Source organism: Heptranchias perlo, unplaced genomic scaffold (genome assembly GCF_035084215.1).
Source record: "Heptranchias perlo isolate sHepPer1 unplaced genomic scaffold, sHepPer1.hap1 HAP1_SCAFFOLD_73, whole genome shotgun sequence".
In the NCBI taxonomy this organism is placed as follows: Eukaryota; Metazoa; Chordata; class Chondrichthyes; order Hexanchiformes; family Hexanchidae; genus Heptranchias; species Heptranchias perlo.
In genome coordinates this window covers 2,382,208-2,397,386 of record NW_027139761.1, presented here as the reverse complement: position 1 = coordinate 2,397,386, position 15,179 = coordinate 2,382,208, and the positions used below count along the sequence as shown (strand labels likewise).

Here is a 15,179-nt window from a genome sequence, read left to right as displayed (position 1 = left end):
ATTCTCCAGAACCAGATCCACCAATGCCTCCTTCCTCGTATCATTATGTGTTAATCTTAACACCTGTGACGTATTTGTATATTTGTTATATTTAATGTAAGATATTTGAGCTGCGAATGTGTCCAAAACACGTTTTCAGGATAATGCACTCGTGGGCTTATTTTACAAACTCCTTTAACTGCAACCAGCAAACAATCTCCATTAAAGGTTGCGAAGCAAAGCTGGTTTCAGAGCAGTTTTCGGCGTTCAGCTTTTCTCCGCAATGTGTAATTAGTAGAAACTCATTTAAAGCACATCTTAGTATCAATGAGAATGTCAGGCACAGAACAGTTGGGTGGAACCGTCTCTTATAATAATGACAAAGTGTAATAGATTATAAAGTGAAAAAGCCAATCCAATCTCTCAGTCTCTCTATGTCACTTTCTCGGTGAGAGAAAGTAAACCAGCAGAAGAAGCTAAAACAAAGAACTGAGCAGTTTTGTTTGTTTCCTTTTCCTTCGGGTGAGTACAGTTGAAGAGAATGATTCCTGTTTCCTGCTGGACAAATAACTGGAATGCGCAGTGTATCTGGTTCCCATGGTACCCAGTGAAACATCCACGTTTATATCTCACATTTACACTGATACCTTCCTTCCTCACTAATTTTAGGATACTTTTGCTAAGGTTCAATCACACTTCAGAAGTCCAGAAGCAAAAAGAAAGCTGGACACCTCATGGTGACGTAACCTGCAGGCGAGAGAGGTTTGCAGTTTTACCTGGAGCTGTAAATGTATAAACTCCTTCCAATGTACAAACTCCCCTCACCAACAGCAATTCAATTCTAACTGATCTGAGACTTTGGTCATTTATGGTGATTATACTTTGTCGAGTTAAAGCAGCAGTAAAATCCGTTGTGTGTTATACACATAGCCGTTCAGTCAATATAAAACATTGTCATCCGACCTACCATGTGCAATGCCACACGGGGAATGTTAGGTTACGGACAGTTCTGCCTCCAGCAGTTGTTCTCTCGGTCGCACATCCGGCATCACCTCTCGGTCTCACACTTCAGAGTCACGCCTGAATATAAACACATTTCTGTTTCAGATTTTTACCTGAAGGTCGACAAATCACAAGTCAAGAGGAAGGGAACAAACAAATCAAATATTTAAGAACGTTAACGGATGGAAAATTCACCATAAATGACTGAAAAAAATGAAGCAAACGGATCAAGATGAACAATTCGCAAAAGGTAACAATTAAAGAAAGGAGAAGTGGAACTGATCAAATCGCTCCAAATAGTTTTTGAAAAACCCTTTTGGTTTTCATCTTAGTTTCTCTGTTAAGTTGGAAACGTACATCTCGAAATATTTTTCGCACCATCATAAAGACAATTAGAATACAAATTTCACAAAATCTTACTTATACGATCGCATGTTATGTGTTTGTAAAACCTGCAATTGTTTTACCATTCTTTAAGTTTAGTGAGATGCTCTGAATATATGTTCTACATTGAAACGTAAGTGGATTCATAAAATAAAATGAGGAAATTTGTTTAAGAACATGAAGAGCTGCTGATCCATGTTGGATATCGCGATATATTTATTTACACAGCTGTCATTTGTGAAATGATGGAATGTATTTATTTCTATATCTGTACGGGTAAGGAAATCCCCACTGGATCATTTCCAGGAATCAGACAAGTAAAAAATTAGTTTGTCAAACCCAAAACACCCGTTGGGATTTGCTGATTGAAAATGTCAATGGAAATAGAGATCATCATAAAGCATTGGAACAAATATACCCGCTGAGGTTTCGGGGTTGTAACTGATTTATTTATATCACTGAGTAACCTATTTTAAACAGGGTGAAGCTACAAATCTAATGATAAGGGTCTGGGTTAGAGAAGGAACAGATGAAAGTATCACATTTAATTACACCGATTCCACAAACACTGCACACCATATCCCTGAAACAGTGTTAACTGTTTCTACATAAAACTGGAGAGGGTGTAAATAGAAAGTAACAGAAATAAAGCTCATTAATGTATCAAACGTAATTTTGATATTGTTGCACAAACACTGAAACACTGTCCCGATCGAAAATCTATCGACAGGACCCTGAGCCACGGTGAAAATGCTGTGATTTCAACCTGGTTCAAAACACGCAGCCTTCTGATTTGGAGTCAGACGCGACTGTTCTTTCACCAGGCCCACAACAAGCGGCTGCAGCCGGATCCATTGGAGGGTGATCGGTGCAGACTGCCGCCGCGGCTCTCGGAATGTGAAAGGCGGAAGCAGGAGCAGCATGACCGCCTCAACCACAATACAGGATCCCCGCTTTCGATCGCATTGCCTAACGGACTCTGTGGCGCAATGGATAGCGTGTTGGACTTCTACTTAATGATTAGAGGAGATATTCAAAGGTTGTGGGTTCGAGTCCCACCAGAGTTGAATTTTAGTTTCGGGAGCTGGGAAGTGAAATTTTGCAGCAAAACCGCAACAGGATCATTAATGTTCATCAAGGACGGGAAACTGCCCCCTGCACTTCATCTGACACAAGTGGCTCCAGTCAAACCAGAATTTATGATTCTAAATCCATTCGGACCTGGATCGGAGAAGCGCTCTCAAGGAGGAGACTCAACATCATCTCAGACCGAAAGTCAATCTGCTGGACTTCCGGTTCTGTCAGACTGCATGTTCCTTCAGACAGGTTTTTAACTGGACACATCCATCCTGCTGCCGTGCGAGCATTGGTGCTTGAGGGGTACAATTCTTGCTTGTAGTTATTCTGTTCCTGTAAAACTAGCTCCAGAAGTATCGGATGGAAAGTATCCTGGCTGAGCGGTCTAAGGCGCTGATTTAAAGCTCGAGTTAAATCCCACGATTTGTCGATGAATCAAAATCGTAGTTTGCGTCTCCAAAACCGCAGCCTCCCTCCGACAAACAAGTAATACTGAACATCTCATCTGCTATTGCAACAGCGTAGTCCGGAGGAACCACGTGGCAATACAAATGAATAGATGCATTTTGGAACATACCAATTGTACCTTTAACTCCGATCGAAATGTTCACAAGCAAAATGATTGCTTGATCTCGGTGAGACTCGAATTAACAACCTCGGTATTTCCTGATCCTGTACTGTCATGTCAGGACCGCGCACTGACCGATTGCGCCGCGAGAGCCCGGTCACTCTGATCACCTGTCCCCTTCTGCTGGAATGAATATTAAGGTAAGAGGCCTTTACCTGTGGAAACGTGTCCAGTCACTGTGATGGAATTAATATCTGCACTTCCACTTTCAGCTTCTTTCACATCCTCTGCTCCATCGCACTGCAATCGGGTTTTCTGCGAACAGGTCAAAATGAACATTGCCAGAAATTCTATCAGTGGCAGGATTTGAACCCAGCGCCCACGCAGCGATTGGATTTATTATGTTCAAGCAGTGAGCTCCGTTCGCACAACGCCTTGCCAGTCTATCACGTTTTGTTTAATGCCCAAATAAATAAATTGGAGCTAATTGACCGCATTTACGCTGTGCCGCGGTTATTCTCCGTAGAGCAGAGAAGGTTCAGAGGAGATTTGACAGAAGTGTTCAAAGTCATGAAGGGTTCAGATTAAGTTAATAAAGAGAAGCTGTTCCCATTGGCGGAAGTGTCGAGAATCAGAGGACACAGATTTGAGGTGATTGGCAAAAGAACCAAAGGCGACATGAGGAAAATCTTATTTACGCAGCGAGTAGCTATGATCTGGAATGCGCTGCCTGAAAAGGTGATGGAAGCAGATTCAATCGTGGCTTTCAAAAAGGAATTTGATAAATACTTGAAGGGGAAAATGCAGGGCCACGGGGAAAGGGACGAGGAATGGGACCAATGGGATTGTTCTTACAAAAGGCAGGTAAGGAATTGATGGGTCGAATGACCTCCTTCTGTGGTGTGTTCATTCGATGATCAATATTATTTTACATACAGTGAACAGACCATCCCTGAAAGACTGCCCCGCGATAAAACAGAGTGACACTGAAGCGTGGTGAAAATGCAACAACCCCAACATAATTCGAACACGCATCTTTTGGATGTGGAATCAGACGCGCTACCGTTGCGCCACGAGGTTCACAACGAAAGCTTGGAGCCGGATCCATAAGAGGGAAATCAGTACCGGCCGCCGCAGGGACTCACAGAGGCCGAAGCAGTCGCAGCAACAGCGCAGGAGCCCCGCTCTCTCATCCAGCCGCTGCCCGGTCCCGGCCTGAGCCCTGTCTGGGATCCGCCTGCCGGTCTCTTTTATTGAACGGGACCGATCCAGTTTCAGCTCACACACAGGCTCAGGAATCCAACTCCTGAAAGATTCACTTCTTTAAACCTTGTTTAGATTCAGTGAATTGGGATTTAATTCAATCCTCATCTGCCCTCCCCTCTGTCAGTTCAGGACTTTATTTAAACCGATACTTGGAGCTCTGTTTTACAGGGTGCCGGCTGTTTAAGCAAATCTCAGTCCCACTATTCCCATTATTAACACTTTTTGCTGCTCACCTCTGCTTAACACAAAGTGCCCAGGAATTAGGGAATTTCTCCTGGGGACGAGGGATCGGACTCGGATTCGGCTCAACCCTCAAATCCACAAAGTTATTGTCACTGCTGCTGCACAGGATTAAAGGAAGGGACCGATCCAGAAGCTGTTTAAAATTGTTACTCACAAATCAGGATAAAAGGCAATGGACACGGTCTGCTTCTCTGCCCGTCTGTCTGTCTGTCTATCTGGCTGTCTACCTGTATATCCGTCTGAATGCGTCTCTGCCTTATTCTCAGGATTTTTGATTGGTGGCTGCAGGCCTCCCTCCCTGACTGAATTACCAAGTACCGGACTGTGTGTCAGAATGAATGACTTTGACTTACCGTCTGCCTTTTTATGGACCTGAATGGCCACATTTCTGAGTTCATGTCTTCGCTCTGTGTCACAATCCTGTCTCTGTCTCTCAGGATGACAATACACACACAACATTCACACACCGACTTTGACTGAACGCAACTTTAATCTGCTGCAGTGTGTACCATCTACAAGATGCACTGCACCAACTCGCCAAGGCTTCTTCGACAGCACCTCCCAAGCCTGCGACCTCCAACACCAAAAGGACAAGGGCTGCAGGCGCATGGGAACAACACCACATGCACGTTCCGCTCCAAGTCACAAAACATCCCGACTTGGAATGGTGTCATTCGTCATTCATTCATCGTCGCTGGGTCAAAATCCTGGAACTCCCAATCTAACAGCATTGTGGGAGAACCTTCACCGCACCGACTGCAGCGGTTCAAGGAGGCGGCTCACCACCACATTCTCAAGGGCAATTCGGGATGGGCAATTAATGCGCGCCTTGCCAGCGACGCCTAAATCCCATGAATTAACATCTTAGTTCCTTCTGGAGTTGAATGATTTTGAAATTTTGAAGATTTTTTCCTGTGTAACTTGTGAAGTTTTGATCATTGAGATGCTTGTGAGGGAAAGCGGAAGAGGATTGGCGGCGTTTAGTGTGGGACAGAAGTGATGTTGTCTAACGGAGAAGCGACACAGTGCTATGAACTGAGCAAAGGTTTCCCTAGTTTAGCGGTCGTCACGTTCGCCTCACATGCGAAAAGTCCCCGAATTGATCCCAGGCGGAAAAGTTATTTGGGAAGTTCCTCCTGATGGCCCTCCAGGGCTGAGCTTCATCTGTGAAAATGCGCCGCCAATTGTTTGTTCCTGTTAAATTTAACAACGGCTCTATCACAGTCCTGGTGTCATAAACACTGAACATTTTTAACCAGACTCTTAAAATACTGTCCGGGAAATGAAAACGGATGAAAGTTCATCTCATGCAAAGCACAAAGTTTCGCTGTCACTCGTTAACCATGTTAATATTTCCATCGGTCTGCAGCAGAAAGTTATCGGTTCATTAATGACCATTACAATTATTCATCTTTCACAGAGAATCATCGGTTTCGTATATTAAATTGTTAATGTTCATAATTGTTTTGTTAAAATTATTTCCTTGACAGAGAATCGAACCCGCAGCACAAAAGTGAAACCATTACATCGTGAACACCAGCTGCCAGCCAGCAGATCAGTAAATAAATCAGTCGACGCAAAGATTTCTGGAGTTGGACCCCTGAATTTCTCCGCTCCTGGACAGTTCCAAACTTGTCTCCATTGATAAAATACTCTGATCTATCTTCGTTTCTCAGTGGATTACATCACACTTCCCCACATTGAACTCCATCTGTCACAGTTTGGCCCTCTCATTCAATCATCAATGGCCCTTTGCTACTTTCTGCTCCAATCTACACTATTTACCGTGTCACCTATCTTGCTGGTTTAATGGTGAAAACTGCCCTCCGCTTCACTGTAAGTACAAAGAGCCAACTTTGTAGATGCCGTGTAGTGTTATAAAACGGCAGGTTGGACCTGCTCGTTTCATCTCATCTCATTTTCTGGTAACGGGAATATTACTGAAATGGAGCCTGGTCAAATAACAGCTCAAGAAACCAATCGTCTCGACCACTGGGGACTGAGCCTTCAAACATACAGGCATTTATGGGACAAGTTGAGTCTGATGCTCAGAAATAATACAGCACAGATTTTCACTCGTGCATGCTGCACTCCTTTTATTTTAGAAAAGTAAACCGATGGTAGACAGCTGCTCTATTGGTCACTGCAACCTCAAGCTTCAGCGCGGTGAACTGATGGTTCAGTATAAAGCACGTGGTGTCTCTGTGGTGTAATCGGTCAGCGCGTTCGGCTTTTAATTGAAAGGTTGGTGGTTTAAGCCCGCCCAGGATAACTTTTACCTCAGGATTCATTGACTCACTGCGCCAGATTTCCAATGTGTGTTTTGTCTGCAAGAAAATACAGGGTAAAAATTGCCAGTGGAGCACAGCTGTTATTCCACCATTGAACCTGCGGTCCGATAGCAGGCACATGAAAAATATTTAAAAATCCGCGATTGGCTATACAGAACTCAGAATTCTTCTTCACAGACAAGGTCCGAAGCGAGGACTCAATGGTTGCCGCAGAGCTGGTTCATTCAGATATGGATATTTGTGCAGTGAGCGAGACCAGACTGCTACCGTGTTGCCACAATGAATGTCACTCCTTTATTTCGGAAAAGCAAAATAGTTTGTACATTCCGACCGGTTTCAGCTGGTTTGTGAGAGGTCATTAAAGGATTCTGCAACGCTGTCTCGGCGAAAAACAACAGTTCAAAACCGCATTTCAGATGGGACAACAAACCCATCAGTTTTCTGCTGTTCCCCAGCTCCCGGAGAGGCTGCGACAGCAGGATTTATGGAGGACCGGAGAGAGTGAAACTTTATTTGGGCTTTAGTGGGAAATCCAGTGAAAGTGAATAAGAGCTCCAGGATTTGAACCATTGAAACTCCCTGAGCGAGAATCAGATCCAAAGACCAACTGGCAACGGAGCCGTGCAGCCAATGTAAAATTTCGCTGCCACGCAGCCGATCAACCATCCTTTCAGAATAGACTGTCCATCCAATCTCGTTTTCTTGTACAAAATATGATGTACAGCGAGATCAGATTCAACACTAATTATTTCGAGTTAACAATATCAGCCTCTCTTCACCAAATTCGTTTTGAATGTACGACTTGCATTATCCTGAAACACTTTCCAGAATGAACTGCTCTGAAGCGACATAAATGTGGAGATATTGGCTACGAATTCATCAGCTGGGTTGTAACTTTACTTTTCCGACCATCTCAGCCTGCTTGTCTTGCAGGTTAGTTCAACCTTGGACATTCAAGGAAGCCTGAGAATTCTATCAGAGAGACAAGAGACAGAGTCAGTGACAGATACAAAGATGCAAGGAAAGAAACGAAGAGTTTCAATGCCAGGTTCAGCAAACTAGCAGAATTTAAGATGCTGATTGGGAGATATTCCTTCTCGTGTCTTGAAATCTTGAAAGAGAACTTTGGGCGCCCGCCACGGTGGAATGTCTCTCCTGCTTTGAAAAGGGTAATTGCGTCAATTCGATCTAGTTTATACATTTGGACATTGAACAGATCGTTAAACAGTGACACACCGAGTATAATTCAAACCGGTGCAAGAAAACCCCAGTGGCTTATGAGTCTAACGCTTCAAACACTGAGCCATCGCACCTGCACACAGCAGTTCTTGCACAGCTGTAGGTCAGACTGCGTTGGGTTATCGCAGTACCTCCGCCAGACTGCATATGCTTTCAAAAAGGATTCCAAATGGACACATGCAACAAATGGCCATGCGAGGATTGGTGGTAGTGGCGTTGAATTCTTGCCTGCTTATCATGCGACTCGAGCTTGATACCTGGCCAATGCAGGATCGTTTTACATTCTGCACCAATGAGGAACACGGGAACAGGAGTCGGCCATTTCGCCCAACGAGCCTGTTTCGCTGTTCAGTCCACAAAAAGCAGGACAATTTGAATCCGGTCAATTGCCGCACCATCAGTCTGCTCTCAATCATCAGCAAAGTGATGGAAGATGTCGTCGACGGTGCTATCAAGCGGCACGAACCCACCAATAACGTATTAATCGATGCTCAGTTTGGGTTCCACCAGGACAAATCGGCTCCAGATCTCATGACAGCCTTGGTCCAAACATGGACTCAAAAGCTGAATTCCCGAGGTGAGGTGAGAGTGACGGCCCTTGACATCAAGGCAGCATTTGACCGAGTGTGACATCAAGAAGGCCTCGTAAAATTGAAGTCAATGGGAATCAGGGAGAAAACTCCCCAGTGGCTGGAGTTATAACGAGCACGAACGGAGATGGGAGTGGTTGTTGGAGGCCATTCATCTCAGCCCCAGGACATTGCTGGAGGAGTTCCTCAGGGCAGTGTCCTTGGCCCAATCATCTTCAGCTGCTTCGTCAATGATCTTCGCTCAATAATAAGGTCAGAAATGGGGGTGTTCGCTAATGATTGCACGGTGTTCAGTTCCATTCGCAACCCCTCAGATAATGAAGCAGTCCGTGCCCACATGCTGCAAGCCCTGGACAACATCCAGGCTTGGGCTGATAAGTGGCAAGTAACATTCGCGCCAGACAAGTGCCAGGCAAGAGACTTTCTAACCACCTCCTCTTGACATTCATTGGCATTACCATCAAAGAATCCCTCACATCAACATCCTGGGGGTCACAATTGATCAGAAACTTAACTGGACCAGCCACATAAATACTGTGGCTCCAAGAGCAGGTCAGAGGATGGGTATTCTGTGGCGAGTGACTCACTTCCTGACTCCCCAAAGCCTTTCCACCATCTATAAGGCACAAGTCAGGAGTGTGATGGAATACTCTCCATTTGTCTGGATGGGTGCAGCTGCAACAACACTCAAGGAGCTCGACACCATCCAGGACAAAGCAGCCCAATTGATTGGCACCCCATCTACCAACGTAAACATTCACTCCCTTCATCAACGGCGCACCGCGGCAGCAGTGTGCACCATCCACAGGATGCTCTGCAGCATCTAGCCAAGGCTTCTTCGACAGCACCTACCAAACCCACGATCTTTACCACCAAGAAGGAAAAGGTCACCAGGCACATGGGAACAACACCGCCTGCACGTTCCTCTCCAAGTCACACAACATCCCGACTTGGAAATATATTGCCATTCCATCATCGTGACTGGGTATCAATCCTGGAACTCCAAACCTAACAGTAGCGTGGGAGAATCTTCACCACACGGACTGCAGCGATTGAAGAAAACGGCTAACCACCAGCTTCTCAAGGGCAATTAGGGATGGGCAATAAATGCTGGCCTTATCACCGGCAGCTTGTGGTGGATTCTTACCTCATTTTCTATTTCATGTACATGCCTACTTGCACTTGTTGCTGTAACAGTAGTTCGAACAGAAAACGCTATTTTCTGCGAGCAGCTTGTCTGGCCCGAAAATGACCCGAATTACAAAGGGGCAAGTGGGAAAGGCCGCGTTGGTCAGCTTGTTCACAGCAAAGAATGTTCAGCGTTACCTTGTGGTCCAGTGTTTAGCATTTGGCGCTTTCATCGCCACGGCAACAGTTCGATTGGTGTCTGTCTCAACATCTGCCGATTATACGCTCTACCAAAAGTATACTGGAATCAAATTGTTGATTTTTCACTGTGAGGGCGAAGAGACATTAGTGGACATTAGTTATGAATTCATCAGCTGGGTTGCACCTTTGCTTCTCCGACCGTCTCCGTCTTCCTATCTTTAGACTTCTCTGCAGCTTCGATCATCTTTGGCCGTTCAATAAAGCCTGAGAAGTCCATGAGGGGAAAACACAGAGAGTCAAGAGACAGATTAAAGTATAGAAACAAATGTCAAATTCTGCGAACGAGCAAGAATTTAACACGGAGCTCGGGAGAGATTCCTTCAAATGTCTTGTTAGAGACCATTGGGCTCTCGAATTAAACACGTCTGCTGAAATATCTCTTTGAAGGAGAGAAATGCGGTTGGTTAAATCTGGTTCATATTTATTTGAGCTTCAAACAACATAAGAAACGCGACCTCGCTCAGAATCAATCCTCAAATATTCCAAAGCGAGAATCATAGCCCTAAACCAACAAGCCACCGGGAACACATCACCGGTAATGAACCACTGCAGCCACTGCAGAATTCGGTGCCACCAACAGCCGATCGACCATCCTTTCAGACCTCTTCTATCCGTCCAATCACGTTTTCTATTCCGATGTAGAGAAATGTCGAGTTGCACACTAACTATTTCCTCCGTTCTCTTTCGCAAACATATCACTGAACAAAACTTCACAAGTCACCCAGGAAAAATAATTCAGTTCAAAATCATTAGCTTCCGAAGGACCTGCGAGGACAGACTGACCAAACCTGCGTTCAGTCGTGAAGCTTGTGGGTGTGTTGTGATCCTAAGGGACAGAGACAGGCCTGTGACACAGAGCGAAGGCAGGAACTCAGAAATTTAGCCATTCAAGGCCATAAATGGTCAGACAGTCAGTCACAGTCATTGATTCTGACGGCCAGGTAGTTGTTCAGTCAGTCGGGGAGCGAGGCCTGCAGCCAGCAAACAAAAAGCCTGAGAATAAGGCAGAGACCCAATCAGACAGACAGAAAGACAGACAGACATCTGACTCAACGTCAAAACGCAGCGTGATCGAATCACGTTGGGGTGATATCATTTTCACAGAAGCTCAGGATCCTGCCCACAGGTTTTAGAGCGGGGCAGTGTTTTATGGATGGGCTGTTCATTGTTAGTAAAATAATATTGATCGGAATTTAATTTGTTATATTAAAGTGCTCTTTGTTTGTTAATTTTGATCTACATCCTCGACATTATATAGAGAAACAAGTAACAATGTTCAAGGGATGTGGTTTATTCAATATTAGTGCAAAAACCCTTTCGCCTAGTGTAAAAAAAAACGACCCAACATAAAGGTCATATCTATACATGGCCGGTTAGCTCAGTTGGTTAGAGCGTAGTGCTAACAACGTCAAGGTCGCGGGCCCGATGCCCGTACGGGCCATAAGATTCCTATTGCAATATTTTGGTAACTTTTAAAAGTTTGGCAGACTTGAGAAACAAGCGAATCCACACAAAATGTCATGTGGTCAATTTTTTGGAGTAACATCCATTAATATGTTTTCTGATCTATCTTTTTGAGGTCCAAAGTGGACGGCCTCAAACTTGCTTACGTTGAAATCCACTTGCCGCAGTTTTGCCCATTCACTTAATCTAGTGATATCTCTCTGTAATCTCATTCTTCCATCCACACTGCTTATAATTCTCTCTATCCTTGTGTCATCTGCAAAGTTGGATGTGTGGTTCTCGATCCCGTCATCTAATATCAATGAGACCGCCTAAATTGGGGTAAATTCACATTCAGCTTCAATCTCCACATCATCTTGAGACATTTTATTTACTCCGTGTGTGTTGCGCCTTGGAAACTTCTGCACTTTGTCCTCTGGAGCTCAAATATAATTCAATTCGAACAACTGCAAAGATGTCAGAATCCAATTGGTGACTTTTCACTTAAAAGCAGTGAGATAACAGGGCTCGTCCGGGATCTCTCGCTTATTCTATTAGAAAAACGCCCAAAGCTACACCAACGAGCCACTTGCCCGAAAGCCCTGCAGCCGGTCTAAAATTTCACCATAGTGTTCAGAAGATCGGCTATCCTTTCCAACCGCTTCTGTCCACCCAATCTCGTTTTCTATTCCTATTTGCAGCAATATCAAGTTGTACACTACCTATCTCCAGTCACCAATATTAGCCTCTCTTTACTAAATTCGTTTACAATGTACGACTTGTTTTTTCAAATAATACTTTTCAGAATTAGTTAATCTGAAGCTGCATTGGCATCTGTCTCGGCATCGTCAGTGTATGCAAGCTACCATAAGTATATTTTACTCACATTGCTGTTTTCTTTCACTGTGAGGGCGAAGAGACAAAAATGTGGGGACATTAGCTACAAATTTATCAGCTGGGTTGCACCTTTACTTTTCCGACCGTCTCAATCTTTTTTTCCTTTACCTTTCCCTGCTGGTGTTGCAGGTTAGATCAGCCTTTACCGTTCCAGGAAGCCTGAGAAGTCCATCAGGGGACAACATAGAGACAAGAGACAAGGAGTGATAGAGAGATTCATGTAAACAAAGTCGCTTATAAATGGGTGGTTCTGCAAAGTAGCAGAATTTTAGTTGCAGATTGGGCAAGATTCTTTCTTGTGTATTTGAATTTTGCAAGAGTACATTGGGCACCCAATTAAAAGCGCCGGCCACGCGCGAATATCTCTCATGCTCTGAGAGAGATAATGAAGTGAGTTAGATCCAGTTCATTCATTTGAGCATTGAACGGATCTTTAAACAATAATTCAGCGAGCAGAAATCAAACCTGCGAAGGAAAACTCCATTTGATCTTGAATTTAACGCTTCAACCACTCGGCGATCGCAGCGGCACATGGCAGTACTTGCATGCATGGCTGTAGATGTCACTTTAAACTGCCAGTTGCTTCAAACGATGCCCGATAGACCGGCGTTGTCTTGTCGCTTTCCCAGCAGCTTCATTTGATTCGGTGGGTCAAGTTTGGGAAATTGAATGATTTTCACCGTCAGCTTGTGGTAGTATATTACCTCATTTTCATTACCGGTGATGAACCACTGCAGCCACTGCAGAATTCGGTGCCACCCACAGCCGATCGGCCATCCTTTCAGACCTCTTCTATCCATCCAATCACGTTTTCTATTCCGATGTAGAGAAATGTCGAGTTGCACACTAACTATTTCCTCCGTTCTCTTTCGCAAACATATCACTGAACAAAACTTCACAAGTCACTCAGGAAAAATAATTCAGTTCAAAATCATTAGCTTCCGAAGGACCTGCGAGGACAGACTGACCAAACCTGCGTTCAGTCGTGAAGCTTGTGGGTGTGTTGTGATCCGAAGGGACAGAGACAGGCCTGCGACACAGAGCGAAGGCAGGAACTCAGAAATGTGAACTCAGAAATGTGGCCATAAATGGGCAGACAGTCAGTCACAGTCATTAATTCTGACACACGGCCCGGTAGTTGTTCAGTCAGTCGGGGAGCGAGGCCTGCAGCCAGCAAACAAAAAGCCTGGCCTGAGAATAAGGCAGAGACCCAAACAGACGGATGGACAGACAGACATCTGACTCAACGTGATCGAATCACGTTGCGGTGATATCATTTTCACAGCAGCTCAGGCTCCTGCCCACAGGTTTTATAGCGGGGCAGTGTTTTATGGATGGGCTGTTCATTGTTCGTAAAATAATATTGATCGGAATTTAATTTGTTACATTAAAGTGCTCTTTGTTTGTTAATTTTGATCTACATCCTCGACAGTATATACAGAAACAAGTAACAATGTTTAAGGGATGTGGTTTATTCAATATTCGTTGTAAAACCCTGTCAGCTGGTGTAAAAATAAACACAAACTACCCAACACGCGGGTAAGCCCATAAAGCTACGATGTCTCCATGGCCGGTTAGCTCAGTTGGTTAGAGCGTGGTGCTAATAACGCCAAGGTCGCGGGTTCGATCCCCGTACGGGCCATAAGGTTCCTATTGCAATATCTTGGTCACTTTTAAAAGTTTGGCAGACTTGAGAAACAAGCGAATCCACACAAAATGTCATGAGGTGAATCCATTAATATGTTTTCTGATCTATCTTTTTGATGTCCAAAGTGGACGGCCTCAAACTTGCTTACGTTGAAATCCATTTGCCGCAGTTTTGCCCATTCACTTAATCTCGTAATATCTCTCTGTAATCTGATTCTTCCATCCACACTGCTTATAATTCTGTCCATCTTTGTGTCATCGGCAAACTTGGATATGTGGTTCTCGATCCCGTCATCTAATATCAATGAGACCGCCTAAATTGGGGTAAATTCATATTCAGCTTCAATCTCCACATCATCTTGAGACATTTTATTTACTCCGTGTGTGTTGCGCCTTGGAAACTTCTGCACTTTGTCCTCTGGAGCGCAAATATAATTCAATTCGAACAACTGCAAAGATGTCAGAATCCAATTGGTGACTTTTCACTAAAAAGCAGTGAGATAACAGGGCTCGTCCGGGATTTGAACCCGGGCCCTCTCGCATGTTGCATTAGAAAAACGCCCAAAGCGAGAATCATACCCCTAGACCAACGAGCCGCTTACTAGAAAGCCCTGCAGCCGTTCTAAAATTTCACCATAGTCTTCAGCCGATCCGCTCTCCTTTCCAACCGCTTCTGTCCACCCAATCTCGTTTTCTATTCCAAAATACAGCAACATCAAGTTGTACACTACCTATTTCCAGTCACCAATATTAGCCTCTATTTACTAAATTCGTTTACAATGTACGACTTGTTTTTTCAAATCATACTTTTCAGAATTAGTTAATCTGAAGCTGCATTGTCATCTGTCTCGGCATCGTCAGAGTGTACAAGCTGCCATAAGTATATTTTACTCACCTTGCTGTTTTCTTTCACTGTGAGGGCGAAGAGACACAAATGTGGAGACATTAGCTACGAATTTGTCAGCTGGGTTGCACCTTTACTTTTCCGACCGTCTCAGTCTTTTTTTCCTTTACCTTTCCCTGCTGGTGTTGCAGGTTAGATCAGCCTTTACCGTTCCAGGAAGCCTGAGAAGTCCATCAGGGGACAATATGGAGACAAGAGACAAGGAGAGATAGAGAGATTCATGTAAATAAAGTCGCTTTTTAATTGGTGGTTCTGCAAAG

The 15,179-nt window shown here is 44.4% G+C and overlaps 3 non-coding genes across 3 annotated transcripts; 2 read left to right on the top strand and 1 right to left on the bottom strand.

Annotated features, from left to right (window-relative positions):
* Positions 1–2,340: 2,340 nt before the first annotated feature.
* On the top strand, positions 2,341–2,432 carry trnar-ucu (transfer RNA arginine (anticodon UCU)). Its single transcript is given in 2 exon segments — positions 2,341–2,377; positions 2,397–2,432. It is a non-coding gene; the product is annotated as a tRNA-Arg (tRNA).
* Positions 2,433–13,936: 11,504 nt separating this feature from the next.
* On the top strand, positions 13,937–14,010 carry trnai-aau (transfer RNA isoleucine (anticodon AAU)). Its single transcript has one exon. It is a non-coding gene; the product is annotated as a tRNA-Ile (tRNA).
* A 511-nt stretch (positions 14,011–14,521) lies between these two features.
* On the bottom strand, positions 14,522–14,611 carry trnap-ugg (transfer RNA proline (anticodon UGG)). Its single transcript is given in 2 exon segments — positions 14,522–14,557; positions 14,576–14,611. It is a non-coding gene; the product is annotated as a tRNA-Pro (tRNA).
* Between the last annotated feature and the right edge of the window lie 568 nt (positions 14,612–15,179).